This window comes from Nelumbo nucifera, chromosome 3, assembly GCF_055504915.1.
Source record: "Nelumbo nucifera cultivar China Antique chromosome 3, China Antique-T2T, whole genome shotgun sequence".
In the NCBI taxonomy this organism is placed as follows: domain Eukaryota; kingdom Viridiplantae; phylum Streptophyta; class Magnoliopsida; order Proteales; family Nelumbonaceae; genus Nelumbo; species Nelumbo nucifera.
This window is the reverse complement of record NC_142651.1, coordinates 37,494,002-37,510,674: the sequence shown is the minus strand read 5'-3', so window position 1 is coordinate 37,510,674 and position 16,673 is coordinate 37,494,002.

The window sequence follows — 16,673 nt, the reverse complement described above, 5'->3', positions numbered from 1 at the left end:
CCAATAATTATTGAAAATTTTCTATTAAATAACAAAACAAAAATAGATGTATAAATAATTATTGAAGATATATTTATCAAAGTATACAATAAATAATTACTAAAAATAAAATAAATTCCAATTTTAGTATATATAAATATATAATGAATATACACTATTATTGAAAAATTATTAATAATAAATTTAATTTTTTTGAAAGTTATTTTCTATAATTATTAATTGATATGAGTGGAATTAGTTATTCACAATATTATTTAGTTATTAAAATAATATTGTTATTTAAAATTTTAAAATAATAATTATTTATTAAAATTTAATAATCCATAAAATTACAATTTTACTATTATTACATAATTTGTTATTAATTTTGTAAAATATTAAATTATTATTAACATGAATATTATGAAATCTAATATAATTATATTTTACTTTGAAGAATGTTTTTTAATTTATTACATAATTTTGTTATTTTAACTGTTTAAAATTTAGTAATTTTAAATATTTCGTTATTTAAATATTTAAATAATATGTAGAATATTTTAAAATTTTCATTATTTGAATTTTATTTATTTTAATGTTATTTACGTAATATTAAATGTTTTTATATAATTATTTAGCTACTTTTAATGTTTTTATATTTAAGATATTTAGTTATTGAAATATTGAAATAATATTTGTTTTTTAGTGTTAAATTTTTATTATTTGAATAACATTTAAATTGAATCATTCCGAAACTTATAATTTATATTATTACTACATATTTTCATGATGAATCTTGTAAAAATATAGAATTATCAATAATATGAATATTATTTAACCTATTATAATTAATTTTTGGTGTTTTGAATAAATATTTTAAATTTAATATATAATTTTGTTATAATATTTAAATAATTTTGAAATTTATAATTGAAACTTTCTTTAGATAGATATAGATAAAAAGTGTGGGAAGAGGATAAATAGGAATTAGAGATAGTTTAAGAGAGAATCTCTCTACTAAATTAGAGATAATTTAAGAGGTAAATAGGAAATAGAGATAATTTAGGAGATAACTAGGAATTAGAGACAATTTAGGAGGAAGTGGGGGAAAATGGTGCCACTTGGTTAAACATTAGAAAAGCAAATCCCTCTTTCTTTATGATTGTTAGAAATAGTTAAGCATATGTGATTTCCTTATTGGTTTAATGGATAATTATGTGTAATTAAAAAATAAAAAATTCAAAAAAGTAGATAATTAGATGTAATATATATAATTTTATATTTAATTATATTTTTAAATTTAGTTTTCATTTTTGTATAAAAATGTTAAAAAATGCAATTTAAGACCCAAAAAAACTGTTTCTTTTTTGGCAAAAAATAGAAGTGGTGCCTTGAGACGCATGGTTATGGCCTATGGAAGTTTGTACATACATTGAATGTGCAATCTACAACCCAATGACCACGGTGAATGGATAACTTTCAACCGCTCAAATCAGATGATTTTTTACTAAGTAAATGTTTTTTTGACTAAATAACAGATTTCAAGAGAATTAGACCCAAAATCAAGACCAAATGAGAGATTAAATGAATAACCAACCAAATCAATGGTGAGTTAAAAACACTCAATCACACGTCAGTCATGACACCACCTTGAGCCTATCAGTAGTAGTAGCGAGCAGATGGTCCACGTCACCATGCCTCTCCTTGCTCCATTACCCAATATTCTCCTTGACTCTCTCCTCTCTCCTTCCCATCAGTCCCATTAAGCCATGTCACCATTCCCAACCCCACTCCCCAATCAATTCCTAAAATCTCTCCCCCCAATCTATATCCATCATCTCTCATTTAAAATATCCATATTAATTAATAAATAGTTAAAAACGGTTAACTCATATTCAATGAGTATTAGATAGTGTTATTACCAAAAGTTAATAAAGACAATTAGTAAATTATCAAAAATTAAATAATCTTATTAATACAGTTAATAAATTACCAAAAATTAATAAATACTATTATTATTAACTCATCATGACTTTTTAAATTGTTTTGGGTAAATTCTGTTATACTCATGTTAATTAACAACATTTTATAGAAATTGAAAACTCTTAACTAATTTCTATAAAGTTGATAATTTCATTTAAAAATTATTAAAAAGTATAAAATTTTAGTTATTGCTATTATTATAGTTAATAATGGAATGTAGATAGGGGAATATGATATTATAATGTTAGAAAATAAAATTATTAATTAATTTATATTAGAAAATAAAAGACAAATTAGTGTTATTTTGTTATTAATTAAAATTTTAAAATATTTTTCAACAAATCTCCATAATTAAACAAATATAATAACTTTTTCAAAAATTTTCATAAAACTACATTTTCATAAAATAACATTTTGGAAATTAAAAGATATAATATTGTACTTTTGGAAAAGCTTTGAAAGTTTATTTAAAATGTATCAAATAATTATTGAAAATTATTAGAATATTTTGGAAATTTTAGGAAAATTTATTACACTTGATAGATTTTGGAAAACTATTAAAAAATTATGTAATTTTCAATGTAAATTATTGAAAATTATTAAAGATAAATGAGTATGGAAAAGGGAAACTGTAATTTGAATCAATAATTACACAAATTATTAAGATAAATTAGTATAATATTGGAAAAGGAAATTATTGATTAGTTTATATTAGAAAATATAAGATAAATTAGTGTAATTCTGTTAGTAACCATTTAAAAAGCAATTATTTAATAACATTTTAAAAACAAATTTGAATACATTTTCAAAATTACACAAATGTAATTAATTTTCATAAAATTACATTTTTGAAAATTAAAGACAATTTAGTATACCTTTAAAAATTTACCATGTGGTTGATACTAAGTATATCCTTTTGATCATTTTTCATCAAATTGAATATTGGGTTCATAGGGAGTGAGTGTCTTGCCTTGAACCCACCGAACACTAGGGACAGGGCAAGGAAAAATCGAGGGTTCCCCATCCTTGATGAGTGGGTGCCATTCCATGAACTCGCTTGACACTGAGAACGAGGCGGTCGAAACCGAGCCGAGCCGAGCTCGAATAGCTCGTGAAGAGCTCGGCTCGTGACCACCCCAAACTACTACCATAGATGTTCACTTTTGTGGAAGTAAAGTATTTTTATGAAAGCACTTTTATAAAAGTACTTTACAAAAGCAATTTTGTAAAAGTACTTTTATAAAAGTAAATTTATGAAAAGTACTTTTGTGAAAGTAAAGTACTTTTATGAAAACACTTTTATAAAAATATTTTTATGAAAGTACTTTTATAAAAAACACTTTTACGAAAATACTTTTACAAAACATCTATGCCAATTGATAAACATTGACTGCCGGCCATCCACCGATAAACATCTATGCATCATAGGGCACTTGTCAGTCTGAAAAGAATTCTTTCTTATAAAAAAAAGTATTTGGTTTATAGCAATATTTTCTTATTTTACATATATTTACCCATTTTTATTCATTTTAGAATTTCATATTGAATAAAAATGAGAAACAATGATAATTAAACCAAACATGGCCCTATATTTCAAATTGCAGTGGTTTTCTCGTACATTGGACTTGAGTTAATAGTGGGTGCATCATGGATCATGGATTTCCCGGTCGGCCGTGCCCTAACAGAACCAAAGTGCCATTGCCCATTTACCTTTATTCTTCTTCTTTCGTATTACTTTAACCACAGAAAATAAATAGAAAGATTTATGGAAGGTGAAGGGACGTAGCCTGTCACTGTCTCGATATATTCTTGTTTGGTGCCTTTTGTCTTTTAATTCGATGAAATTGAATGTAGCAGGACCACCACATGCCAACCATAAACCTTCTTTGGATTTATTCCATTCCTCACTTCTCAGTGGAGAGGTCAGAACCATAAACCTTATATTTACTTTTTACTTCTTCAGCGGTATAACTTGATCACCGGCGGGTGAGTATGACTGTATTAGTATGAATCATTAGCGTTTTCAATGGACTCCAAAAAAATTTAATATTGGATTTGGATGCTGGAATTTGCATTCGATTAATAATGGGATCGGATGAAGATTTAATCTCATCCATTCAATTTCAATTTGATTAAAATCTGAATTTGATAAAATATTATATATATATAGAGAGAGAGAGAATAATTATATATATAGATATTATATAAAGTTATATAAAATTTGTAATTGATAAATTTAATATTTAATATTTATAAATATTTATTATATATAAGTTAAAAATAATTATTTTTTTTTAACTTTTTTAATTTAATTTTTGGTCATGTTAAATTTAATAGGATGGTTGTGGATTAAATCCAAATCCCATCTGAAATTGGACATATAATGAGATGCAATGGATGTAGTTGGATCCAATTCAATTACATCCCTATGAATCATCCCTCACTTTGACGTATGTATGGCTTTCATAGTACATCACAACCATTCCTATACATGATGCTAGTGGGGACCCGTGTAATGCACAAGATTTGTTAAAGAAAGCTAAACAATAAAATACATAATTATAAAAATATAATAAATAATAAAAATATATTAAGTTAGTCAATAAATATTATAATCTCAAATAATAGTTTAGTTTCTAATAAATATCAATGAATATATTAGAATAAAAATACAATAAAAACATTAAATTAAACTTAAAATTTAAATAAAGTAGTTTAATATCCAATAATTATTAAAAATTTTCTGTTAAATAACAAAACAAATATAGGTTTATACATATTTATTGAAAATATATTTACCACAAGAAACTATAAATAATTGCTGAAAATATAATAAATATTAACTTTAGTATATATAAATATATAATAAATACAGATTAAGATTTTATGATCATTATTAATGAATATTGTCTTTTGAAATTTATTTTTATAGAATTATTAGTTGATATAAGTGAATTTGGTTATTTAAAATGTTATTTAGTTATTTAAATAATATCATTATTTAAATTTTTTAATTCTAATAATTTTTGAATTTAATAATCCATAAAGTTATATCATTATTAATTATTTATTTATTTGAATATTATGTTACAATTATTTTTATTTTTAAGATTTTTTATTTTATTGCATAAATTCATTGTTCTAACTATTTAAAGTTTAGTTATGTTAAATATTTCGTTATTTAAAATATTTATTTATTTAAATATTTAAATAATATATAAAATATTAAAAATATTCATTATTTGAATTTAAGATATTTCTTTATTTAAAATATTTGTTTTTCTCTATAGTTATTTAGCTATTTTTAGTATTTTATTATTTTGTAATGTTAAATTTCTATTATTTGAATAACATTTAATTTGAACAATTTGGAAAATCATCATTTATGTTGTTAGTACATATATAATTTCTTGATGAATTTTGCAAAAATATAAACTATTGATAATATGAATATTATTAAATCTATTATAATCAACTTTTGTGTTTTTCATAAATATTTAAAGTTATTATATAATTTTGTTAGAATATTTAAATAATTCTTAATTTTTTTTTATTTAAACTTTTTTTAGATAGATAAAAAGGTGGGGAAGATGATATATAGAAATTAGAGATAATTTGGAGAGAAACTCTTTAGTAAATTAGAGATAAGTTAGGAGATAAATAGAAATTGGAGATGATTTAGGAGAAAGTGGGGGTGGTAGGACTCCGGAAGTCCTGTCCATGTCTACCCACAACACACTACCCCCGTAAATTGGAAACATCTCCCCGTGCATAATACTATGTAGAAAGATGAGATATTCTCCATGTGTGGCTTCGATGTTATGTGGGTAGACATGGACAGAGTTTTATCTATATCTATATAGATAGATAGATAGATAGATAGATAGATAAATAATATCGTAGGGAAGTTTTGTCATGTTTTCTCACAACAATTGGGTAAGACCGTAAGAGTATTGAAACTTGTTAATGTTTATAGACTATTAGTTTCATCTGTTGTTGGTTAAGTTTTCTCTTTTCCAAGGTGAGCTTCATATCTTTGTTAGTCTCTGATATCTTTGGTTCTACATTTCTGGTTTGTGGGTGTGTTCCTGTTCATCGGTGCTTCCTACTTTTTTTGTGTCTCTCTTGATTATCAGGTATTTTCCCTTTTGGGGGTTTCTTTCCCTTGTTGTAGAGTGTTCTTCCCCCTTTGTAGAGTTCTTATTCTTTTTCTTCAGTTGTTCTGTTGTTTGTAGATAGGATGGATGATACTACAAAGTCGAGGGCATGATTTTGATGATTTGAACTTAGAGTTTGCCCAAATGCTGCAAGACAATACTGATCAAGCTGTAGAACTTTTTGGTGTAAGTGATATCATTACATACGAAGTGAGAAGTGTGTGGAGGCTCTATCTTATACATCGGTTATTCCCTCGAACCTCCATTCCTCTTCAGGATCTCATAAATAGAGCTTATGCTAGTTGGGGCTTTAGTAGCAATAGTTTGATGGTTTGGTCGTTGAGTAGGGGCTATTATTGGTTTAGATTTCACTATAAACAAGATTTAGACAACATTCGAAATAACGGTCCATGGGTGATTTTTTACAAGTGGCTCTTATTAGCAGAATGGAGGGAAGGAAGAACACAGGGACAATGGGTTTTAACAAATGTTCAGGTTTGTCTCCAGATTCATAACCTCCCTTATGAATTAGTTAGACAGGATATTGGGGAAAGAATCAGAACAACATTTTTGGACGGTTTAAGTATTGAGTTAATTAGGGAATTTATTATAATGAAGGAGGTTATCAACATTGATCGTCCTTTGAAAGTAGAAGGTTTCATTACTTCTAATGTTTGGGTTGTCTATAAGTATGAGAACCTGCTAGGAGTGTGTTACTTTTGTGGCCGTCTAGGACATGGTTATCATCGGTGTGTGTTGGGAACTCAACACCCAACCAACTTGAAAGAGTATTTTGCTACTCATCCTATGAACTTTTATGGCCCTTGGTTGAAACTAGAAAATCTGTTCCAACCAAAGTGGCAACCGCCTGAATTTCAAACTTACATGCAAACCTAAACAAGGAACCGACAAAATCTGGGAAGTGTTCATGGTGAAAGTGACAGGGGCTTTGGTGATACTAGTTGGGGAGATAGTGCATCTTCGAAAACTAGAGTTAACTGGCTGACCCATGGGGACCGAAACACTAGATTTTTTTCATAATGCGGCTATAAAGAGAGCCAAAACTAGAGTTTTGAAACTAAAAAACAAAGATGGGGAATGGATGGAAGGTGAGGTGAGCATCAAGAAGATCTTTATGACCACTTTGAGAAAACTTTTACTTCATTAAATCCAATGGAGGAGGATGTGGAGGCAACCCTAAGAAACTTGCATCCAACAATATCAGATGAGGATAAAAGGGAAGTATCAGATGAAGAAATTCACCAAGCCCTCCTTCAAATGTCTCCTAGGAAAGCACCGGGTCCGGATGGCTTCCCGAACTTTCTCTTTCAAAAGTTCAGGGGCCTTATAAAGGATGACATTGTGAAAGAGATTGGGGATTTTTTTGGAGAAGGAGATTTAGATGCCAATGTGAATTCTACCATTATCACTCGTATTCCTTAAAGTGATGAATCAAGAGTCAGCCTCTCAGTTCCTCCCAATTAGCCTATGCAACTCTATTTACAAGATAATAGCAAAAATTTTAGCAAATAGGCTAAAATGCAAACTAGAGAATCTTATCTCTAAGAATAACTGTTTTAAAAACTGGACCAGAACGGACGGTCGGACCGGAAAGACCGAGAACCGGTTCCATTTTCCTCCAAAACCATTTTTTTCCCTCAAAATCGTTGATTTTGGTCAGCAAACCGCTGAACCGTTCGAACGGTTTTGACCGTTTTCCAAATTTTTAATCTTTTTAAAATTATTTATTTTTTTTTTGTTAGAACGGGCCGGCCGTTCGAATTGGTAACCAGACCCCTGACCGGTTCGGTCACCGGTTCGTTTTTAAAAACCATGCTGACAATTAAAGTGCATTCATTCCAAGAAAAGTGATTTTGATAACATTCATCTACTCATGAAGTATTGCATTACATATACGAGTCACTCAAAAGCAAAAAAGGAAGGATGGCTATAAAACTAGACATGAGCAAGGCCTATGATAAGGTGGAATGGTGTTACCTTGCAAAGGGTCATGGAAAATTGGGTTTTGGCCAAAGCTGGATAAAGTGGATAATGAAGTGTGTTTCTTTGTCTTGTATCAAATCCTAGTGAATGGCTCTCCATCAAAGAAAATATGACCTCAAATAGGGCTAAGACAAGGAGACCCCTTTTCTTCTTACTTATTTCTCCTTTGTTTTGAAGTTTTCTCTTCTCTTCTGAATGGTTTAATTAGTGACAAAAGGCTTTCTGGGGTAAAGATTTGTAGGCAGTCTCCAATGATCTCTCACTTGTTTTTTGCAGATGATAGCTATATCTTTGCCAAAGCTGATATGGAGGAAGGAGGGATTCTATTGGAAGCCATCTCTGTATGAGAAAGCCTCTGGTCAACATGTGAACTATTCCAAATCATCTCTTTGTAGATGATAGCTATATATATATCTTAGACTCATGAGAATATTGGCTTCCATGCTCCATATTAAAAAGGTTGATAAACCTTTAGTTTATTTGGGGACTTTTTCTATGATAAACATAAGAAAGTGTCATCTTTTTGACTACTTGACTGATAGAGTTACAAGTAAAGCAAATGGGTGTAGAAATTCCCTTCTCTCTTAGGCCGGGAAGGAGGTTTCTTCTTAAATCGGTAATCACAGCCATCCTCACCTATTGCATGTCTTGATTTCTTTTGCGAAAAAAAAAAATTGTGATAGCATTAGGAAAACTCAAATGAAATTCTAGTGGGGGGACACAGAGGAAAAGAGAAAGACGAGATGGGTATCTTGGGAGCAATTAAGAAAAAATAAGGGTTTAGGAAGTCTTGGTTTCAGAGATCCTCATGATTTCAATTTATCTCTCCTCTCAAAGATGATAGCTATATATATATCTTAGACTCATGAGAATACTGGCTTCCATGCTCCATATTAAAAAGGTAGATAAACCTTTTGTTTATTTGGGGACTTTTCCTATGATATACATAAGAAAGTGTCATCTTTTTGACTACTTGACTGATAGAGTTGCAAGTAAAGCAAATGGGTGGAGAAGTTCCCTTCTCTCTTAGGCCGGGAAGGAGGTTTCTTCTTAAATCGGTAATCACAGTCATCCCCACCTATTGCATGTCTTGCTTTCTTTTGTCAAAAAAAACTTGTGATAGCAATAGGAAAACTCAAATGAAATTCTAGTGGGGGGACAGAGAGGAAAAGGGAAAGATGAGATGGGTATCTTGGGAGCAATTAAGAAAAAATAAGGGTTTAGGAAGTCTTGGTTTCAGAAATCCTCATGATTTCAATGTAGCTCTCCTCTCAAAGCTAGCCTAAGGGTCTATTCTGATTCTTATAGCCTTTGGGCTCGTACAATGAAAGCCAAATATTTCCCAAATAATCAAATTTTAAGAGCCAGGGGAAGAAGATGGCAATCTTGGGAATGGAAAAGTGTGCTAGAAGGGAGGGGAGCGATTGAGAAGGGAGCTCTTTGGAAAGTACATAAGTTTTCAAACATTAGGATCTGGGATGACCTGTGGATCCCATGCTTAGAAAATTTTAAACCTATTGGGCCAAGGCCATGGCGTGGGAGCCCTTTGGTGGTAGCATAGGCCCCGTTTGTTTTTTGGTAAGTTATTTACCCGGGTAAATGTATTTATCAAGGTAAGTAGTGTTTCCTAGGAAAGACTTACCCGGGTAAGTGCGTTTACCCATGTTCTTTTATTTTCCATGCAAACAAGAGAATGACCATTTTAACCATAAAAATCCATTATTACAAGGGGCATTTTTGTCCCATTCAAGTGTTGGTAACTTTTCTCCAAGGTGGGAAAGTTATTTACCCACCTAAGAGATGGGTATAAGTTATACACAGGAAAATAAACTTTCCCTGGTCCCCACATAAATCTGAAAAAAGAACATGGGAGTTTTGGTCCCCCTCTCAAAATCCAAAAAAATAACCCCCCCCCTAAATGAAATTAAACTCTATCTTCCCTACATCTATTGTAGATAAAATAAATGAAATTGATCTTGCTGAAAATCAGCCTATCAAGTTACTCATGACAATCTGAGCAAGAATACCATTGTATCCCTTTCTTCTAAACTCCTTCAGGAAGGATGAAATGTGTTGTGGAAGATCCCAATTGAATCCAAAATTGTGCACTTTCTGTGTAAATGTTGCTTGAACTGCATAGCAGTCAAAGACACCCCGTATTAACAAGAAAATAACTTCCTCTCCTGTGTGTGAAAGATGCAACGAGTGTGAAGAGTCCATTCTTTACGCGTTGGTTTATTGTCATAAAGCGAGAAGCATTTGGTTGGGGGTTGGTATTGGTATTGATGTATCTCAACTCAGTCATGCTATCAGTTTTGACAAATGGTTCTTGTTTCTGTTAAACGAATTTAGTTCAAAAAATTCAGAGATTTTAGCTAGATGTGCTATTTGTTTATGGGAAATTTGGAAGGATCAAAACGCCTTTTATTTTGAGAAAATAGATTCTAATCCTCTGGATGTGATTGCTTCATTTCGCATATCTGTAATTCAGAGATCTCAGATCTGGCCTCTAAGATTGGTAAGCTCTTCAGTGGTTGAGGGTGCTTCAAAGCCCAATCCAGCTTTTTGGTCACCACCGAGATTAGGCTTTTTCAAGGAAAACGTGGGTGGTGTTTTTTTTTGAACTCAAATAAAGCTTCCATGGGCATAGTGTTCAAAGATGAAGTAGGAGTGTGCATTCTAGCAAAATTTGGTCCTGTGCAAGGTTCTTCTGCTCTAATAGCTGAAGCAAAGGCCTTAATTGAAGCAGTGGAAACTACCATTGATATGAAGATGGAAACAACTCTTTTTGAATTTGACTGCAATACACTGATAGATAGTGTGCATGCTGATGAAAACTCCTGCCACAGAGACTTGATTTATTTATATTTAGATTTAAAGAGACTGATTCATGGCATATCCTTTTCTTTTGGTTGGGCTCCTTGCTCTACAAATGGAGTGGCTTATAAACTAGCTATCCAAGGTCTCTCGACCCAGAAATGTTATGTGGATTCTATGCCCAGATGGCTATCGGATGCTATTTGCTGTGATGATCCTGTTAGGAAGTTCTAGTGTTGTGGTTTTTTTTTTTTTTTTCTAGTTTTTCTGTTTCTTCTCTTCTGGCTCTTTGCTGCTTTATTGTTGTTTCTTTCCACAGTTTGTTGCTTTGTCATTGTGTTGTTGCTTGAATGAATTGAATTTTCCAGGGTTTTTATAATTCAGTCCACCTCAGAAATCTGACCCCCACCGTATAGCAGTGAGGTAGAGTTGGTGTTAAGGTGGCCAATTCCCCTATTAGGGTCAAGTTGAATTAATCTTTTCGCAGGTCTAGTTTAAATTAGGGCAATTATTTCCTTGATGTAGTGCAGTCGGTATGAACCGGAGACAAAATCATACACATCTGGCTGAACTACCTATCATGGTTGAACACGGTGCGTTCAGTACAGCTGGGTCCCAGAGTGAACACTGGCGTGTTCAACCATAACCATAATAGGTAGTTCAGTCGGGTGCTTATGTTTTTGTCTCCAGCTAATCTGTTCCCGATGTAGTGGGCCAGGCTCAACGGATTCTAGAGACCTTTTGAACGATAATCACTATTAACCAGACCTCAGTTTCTGATCCGGGCTATTGGTTACAAATAGGATGACCAAATTAAGTGGGGTTATGGGTGTATGACCAAAAAGAGCCAGTCATTTCTTTGAAGGTGAATCTAGCTCTTTGGGCAAGGAAGTGGTTACTGGTTCTTAGCTTAATGTAAGTTTTAGGGTCAAGGGGAAGCAAGAAATTCAAGAACCAACGTAGGATAACTGATCAAACAAATCATAATACTCAATTGAATGATGATGAGTCACAGGTAAATAATGCTTTTTATTTAACAAAGCGGAGTACTAAAGAGGCCCTCTCCATATTTTGTTGTGGAATTGTAAAGGTGCAGCTAGAAAATCTTTTTCTCAAAATTTGTTAAACTTTTCTAATACAATACCTCTTGATTTTAATTTTTTTATCAAAGACTAAAGTAGCAGATGATAAAATGGTAATATTAAATAGAAAATTGCGATATTCTAATTATTTTTCTCGTTTCATATTAGTAGGAGCACTAGCTCTTTTTTTAGTTTATATTTTGAGGTATTCAAAGAGAGGTATATTCTCTTCTCACTTGATTGTTGAGGTATAGTCATGTGGGTCCTTATAACAATAACAAATTGAAGTTCTGGATGGAGTTGAAGGAGACTATAGCTGATATGTGTGATCATGAATCTCCTGTGGTTTGCATTGGGGAATTTAATATAGATTTTGGTGCCCAGTGGGAGGAGTATCTAGAGCCTATTAAACTTAACTAGTCTAGGAATACCAAAAAATAAACTAGTCTAGGGGAAAATTTGAAAATGTCTTTTATTTCACTCTCTCTAAGATTAATTTGAAAGGTGGGAACTTAACTTGGTTTAATGAGCAAGTAGGTCTTGCAAGGGAATTTAAGAAACTAGATCGAATATATGTGTCAGTCAATTGTTGGTTACTGCTTAAATCAATTGAGGCTTATATTTACACTAGATGGGGCTCCAATCATAAACCTCTAGTCTTTCTTTTGAATTCAAGCTGTCAAAAGAATAGGCCTAAACATTTTGGGTTTTTTGAAGCTTGACTTTAGGAATGTTTGAGTTTGTTTAAAAATGAATGGAATAAGGAAATTCGGGGTTTCGCAAGCTTCAAGGTGACCTCAAAGTTGGATTTAATCAAAATTTCCCATAAGAAACGGAATAAAGAACGTTTTGGTGATTTTAATTTGAAGGTGGATAGGATTAATGAGTTATTAATGAAGTTGTGTCAATTTACTGGCAAAAGAAGAGTGGATTTTAAAGACTCTAGTTCAAATACGAGAAAAAGTGTTAGACTAACATGAATCCTTTTGGAGGGCGATAGAAATACTAGGTTTTCCCATTAGTCAACACTTTTTAGAAGGCAAACAAATGCTATTTCTTGGATCAAATCATCAAAGGATGAGGAGGATCAGTGGTGTATTGATCATTATTAAATTGCTAGTCAATTTCTTAAGTCTTACTCATATTTATTTACTAGCAAGAGATCCGAGGCTAATCAAAGCTTCCCCCACTTTTTTGAAAAGGTCACAACTGAAGCTAAGAATGAATTGTTAGTTGGGATGCCAACTAGGGAAGAGGTTTAACAAGTGGTTTAATCATTAGGAGCTCTTAAAGCTCCTGGACCAGATGACATACCTATAGTGGTTTATCAGACTTTTTACGATATCATGGAGGATAATATTTATGAGTTTGTTTGTGAATTTTTTTTTTCAAAATAAAAGATTTGTAGGGAGGATTAATAATTAGTTTATGTAATGTTTTGTAAAAATAATATCCAAAATATTTGCTAACTGACTAAAACATTTGTTGCAAAAGTGTATATCACCTTATTAGTCAACCTTTGCTCGAGGAAGGCAAATTCATGATAATATAGTAATAGCCCAGGAAGTTATACATTATGTTAAGTGAAAAAAAAAAAATTCAAGTGGGGGTCTAATTAATGGTGGTTAAGATATTTCAAAGGCTTATGATATTTTAGAGTGGGATTATTTGCAATGGTTAATGGTGGAGTTTGGATTTCCTCTGAATAGTGGGAGTTAATTTGGAAGGCTTGTCTAGAGTTATAGACAATTATCATTTTGTTTTATCCATGGAAGGCTTGTCTAGAGTTATAGAGTAAGCTAATGCTTATGGGAAGTTGGAAGGTGTCAACATTGCTAGACAAGCTCCTAAAATCTCCCATTTACTATTTGATGATGATATGATGTTATTTAGTAAAGCTAATAAAGAGGAAGCAGCTAATTTTTTGGACTTGTTTAAAGAGTTTTTAGGAGCTTTCAGGTCTTCAAATAAACCTTAAAAAATCTGGTCTTTGGTTTAGTAAAAACACTCCTTCCAAAGGGCCAAAAATGCTTAGGAGACAAATGAAAATGTCATCTATTAGTCGGGATTGTAAATATCTAGGGGTTCCTTTACTGTGGAAAAAGTGAAAGTTAGAATCTTTAGAATATTTTATGGATAAAATGAGGACAAAATTAGCTGTTTGGAAAAAAGCTGTTAATACTATCCACCCTGCAGTTTATTCCTATTTATAGTTGGGTGTGGTTCAATTTCCTAAAAATCTTTGACTCAATTAAAGAAAATTCAAAGGAATTTCTGGTGGAGAGAGACAACTCAAAAGAAAGTCTTCAAATGGGGTGCTTGGGATAAGTTATGTGCTATAGTGAAAGAGGGAGGATTAGGTTTTAAGCAGATAGAGCTCTTAAATAAAGCTTTGCTAGCTAAGCTAACCTTTAGGTTTCTAAGGGAGTCGGATTCTCTTTGAGCTAAGTTATTAAAAATTTAGTATTTAACTAATAATGGTATTCCTAGAAGAATTTAAGCTAAGGCCTCTCCACCATGGAAAACCCTTGTTAAAGCTTTATGGGATCTATGTCCTTTTTTGGGTGTGAAATTTAACCCCCAGTCTAAAATTAGTGTTTAGGACTTTCCTTGGATAAAGTTAGAAGATAAATTTCATTTCCCAATCGCCACCCCAGAGAAGCAAGACTAGTCTATGGTTATTAAGGACTTACTATCTACTAAATCAGGTTTTTGGAATCGAAATAAACTACTTCAATTCCTCTCTGAGAAAGAGATGAATGACGTTAGGTGTATCCGTATTTTTATGTCTAGACCAAGATTCAATTGTTTGTGTGAATAGTAAAAACAGTGTTTTTTTTTCAGTAAAAAACTTTTATTTAATGGAATGGAGAAACATGAATGGTTTTTTCAACCAATCTTGCCTTTTTGTTTCAAACAGAGTTTGGAAATTGAATCCACCAAAATACAAAATCTTTTTGTGGAGATTGTTGAGGAATTCTTTAGTTACAAAACCTATACTAAATAAGTTGGGCATTCTACCTATTAGTCAGTGTCTTCTTTGTGAATTTGGTGAGGAAATTTCGATCTATCATTTTGGTTGTTGTTCTTATTTGTCGAATTTGTATATATTTCCTTAACGTATCCATGTGTTTTTATTTTTTCCTTTGTATTCATGTATTTTCAAAACATATCTATATTCGTATTTGTATTCATATAATCTGATATGCCCCGGCCCAAACGGCTGGGGTGGGTTTTCCTTAATCTTAAATGGGACAGGTTGGACACACGAAACTTTTTTTTCCCAAATCGTGGATGGACAAAGTATGGGGTTTATATACAATTCCAAAAACTTAATCGTAAATTATTAAAATACCTCTAGGTTTAATGTTAATTTCTAAAATACCCCTGAGTATATAAGATGACTTAGGTTTCCCATTTTCTTCTAATTCTCAAAACCCTTCTATGTCTGTTATTTGAATTTTTAACTCACCACAAACTGCCCTAACCTTTATTGATTGCCAATGCTGATAGGACTCCTTCGTTGGCACCAATACTAGTGGGTTCTTTCCTCTCCCGTCACAACCGTTTTAATCCATCACCAGTCACTAATTTGAAGTCCCTCAGTTGGGGTGAGAAAAATTGGGAATTCCTAATTCCTCATTCCAAATGGCAGCAGGAGCAGGATGGGGGATTTTGGCTATGAGGCAAAGACGAGGAGGAGGTGCCCCACTCCATCTGGGCTAGTTCGAATTTTTGTAAATGATTTTCATTCAGGCTGGTTCCAAAGTCTAGAGGTTTACCTTACGAGAACCAACCTAGAGAATCAATCTTACTTAGCCTTGATGGAAATGACTTAGTTGACTTTGGTGGAACTAGTTTTGGTAAAAACTTGTTTTGAAATAAATCCTAAAATACTTCTAGAATGTGTAGATTTGAACCCAAAGACTCATGGTTACAAAGATTATAGTCTCACTTGATCATTGGGTCACTTAAGTGATTTGATCTTTTTCTTTTTAATTTAGTATTTGAATGTGTATAAAAGTTATGTAAAAGGTAAATGCTTGCAAAATTTAAATTATAATGATAAGTTTTGAATTATATACTAATATATTATGATAATCTTCAAATTAAATCACTCAATTTAATCAATAAAGGGAATATGAATTGAACTATAATGATAATCTACACCTCTCATGTGATCTACCATGTTGAAACCATATTTTCTCCTCAGGTGTGCATTGGGAACATCTCCCTATGATTCTATGAATGATAACATGCACACATTTGCAGTAAAATAAAACATCTAGGACTGTGTTTGGTTGCAATGCAAAAATTTGTATTGATGCAAAATCATGCCAGTGCAAATGATTCGAGTGTAAACTCTGATTTATTTTTGTTATTCCAAGCATTTATATTAATGCAAATAAAATTACATTATAACCAAAGGCAGCACTAAATACAAAAGACGTTCTTGAATGCACGATTGAAAGATGTTGTGACGAGGTTAGTGTGAGAGTGCTTTTTGAGGAGCAAATTTGGATTCTTTCATGTTAAAATCATAACAGAAAAGAGAGGAATCATAAAGAGCACGAACCACCGGACACCGGTTCACCAACAACACTTCCGTGCCCCAACGGCAAACCGTCGACAGTCCATTCAGCACCCCAAT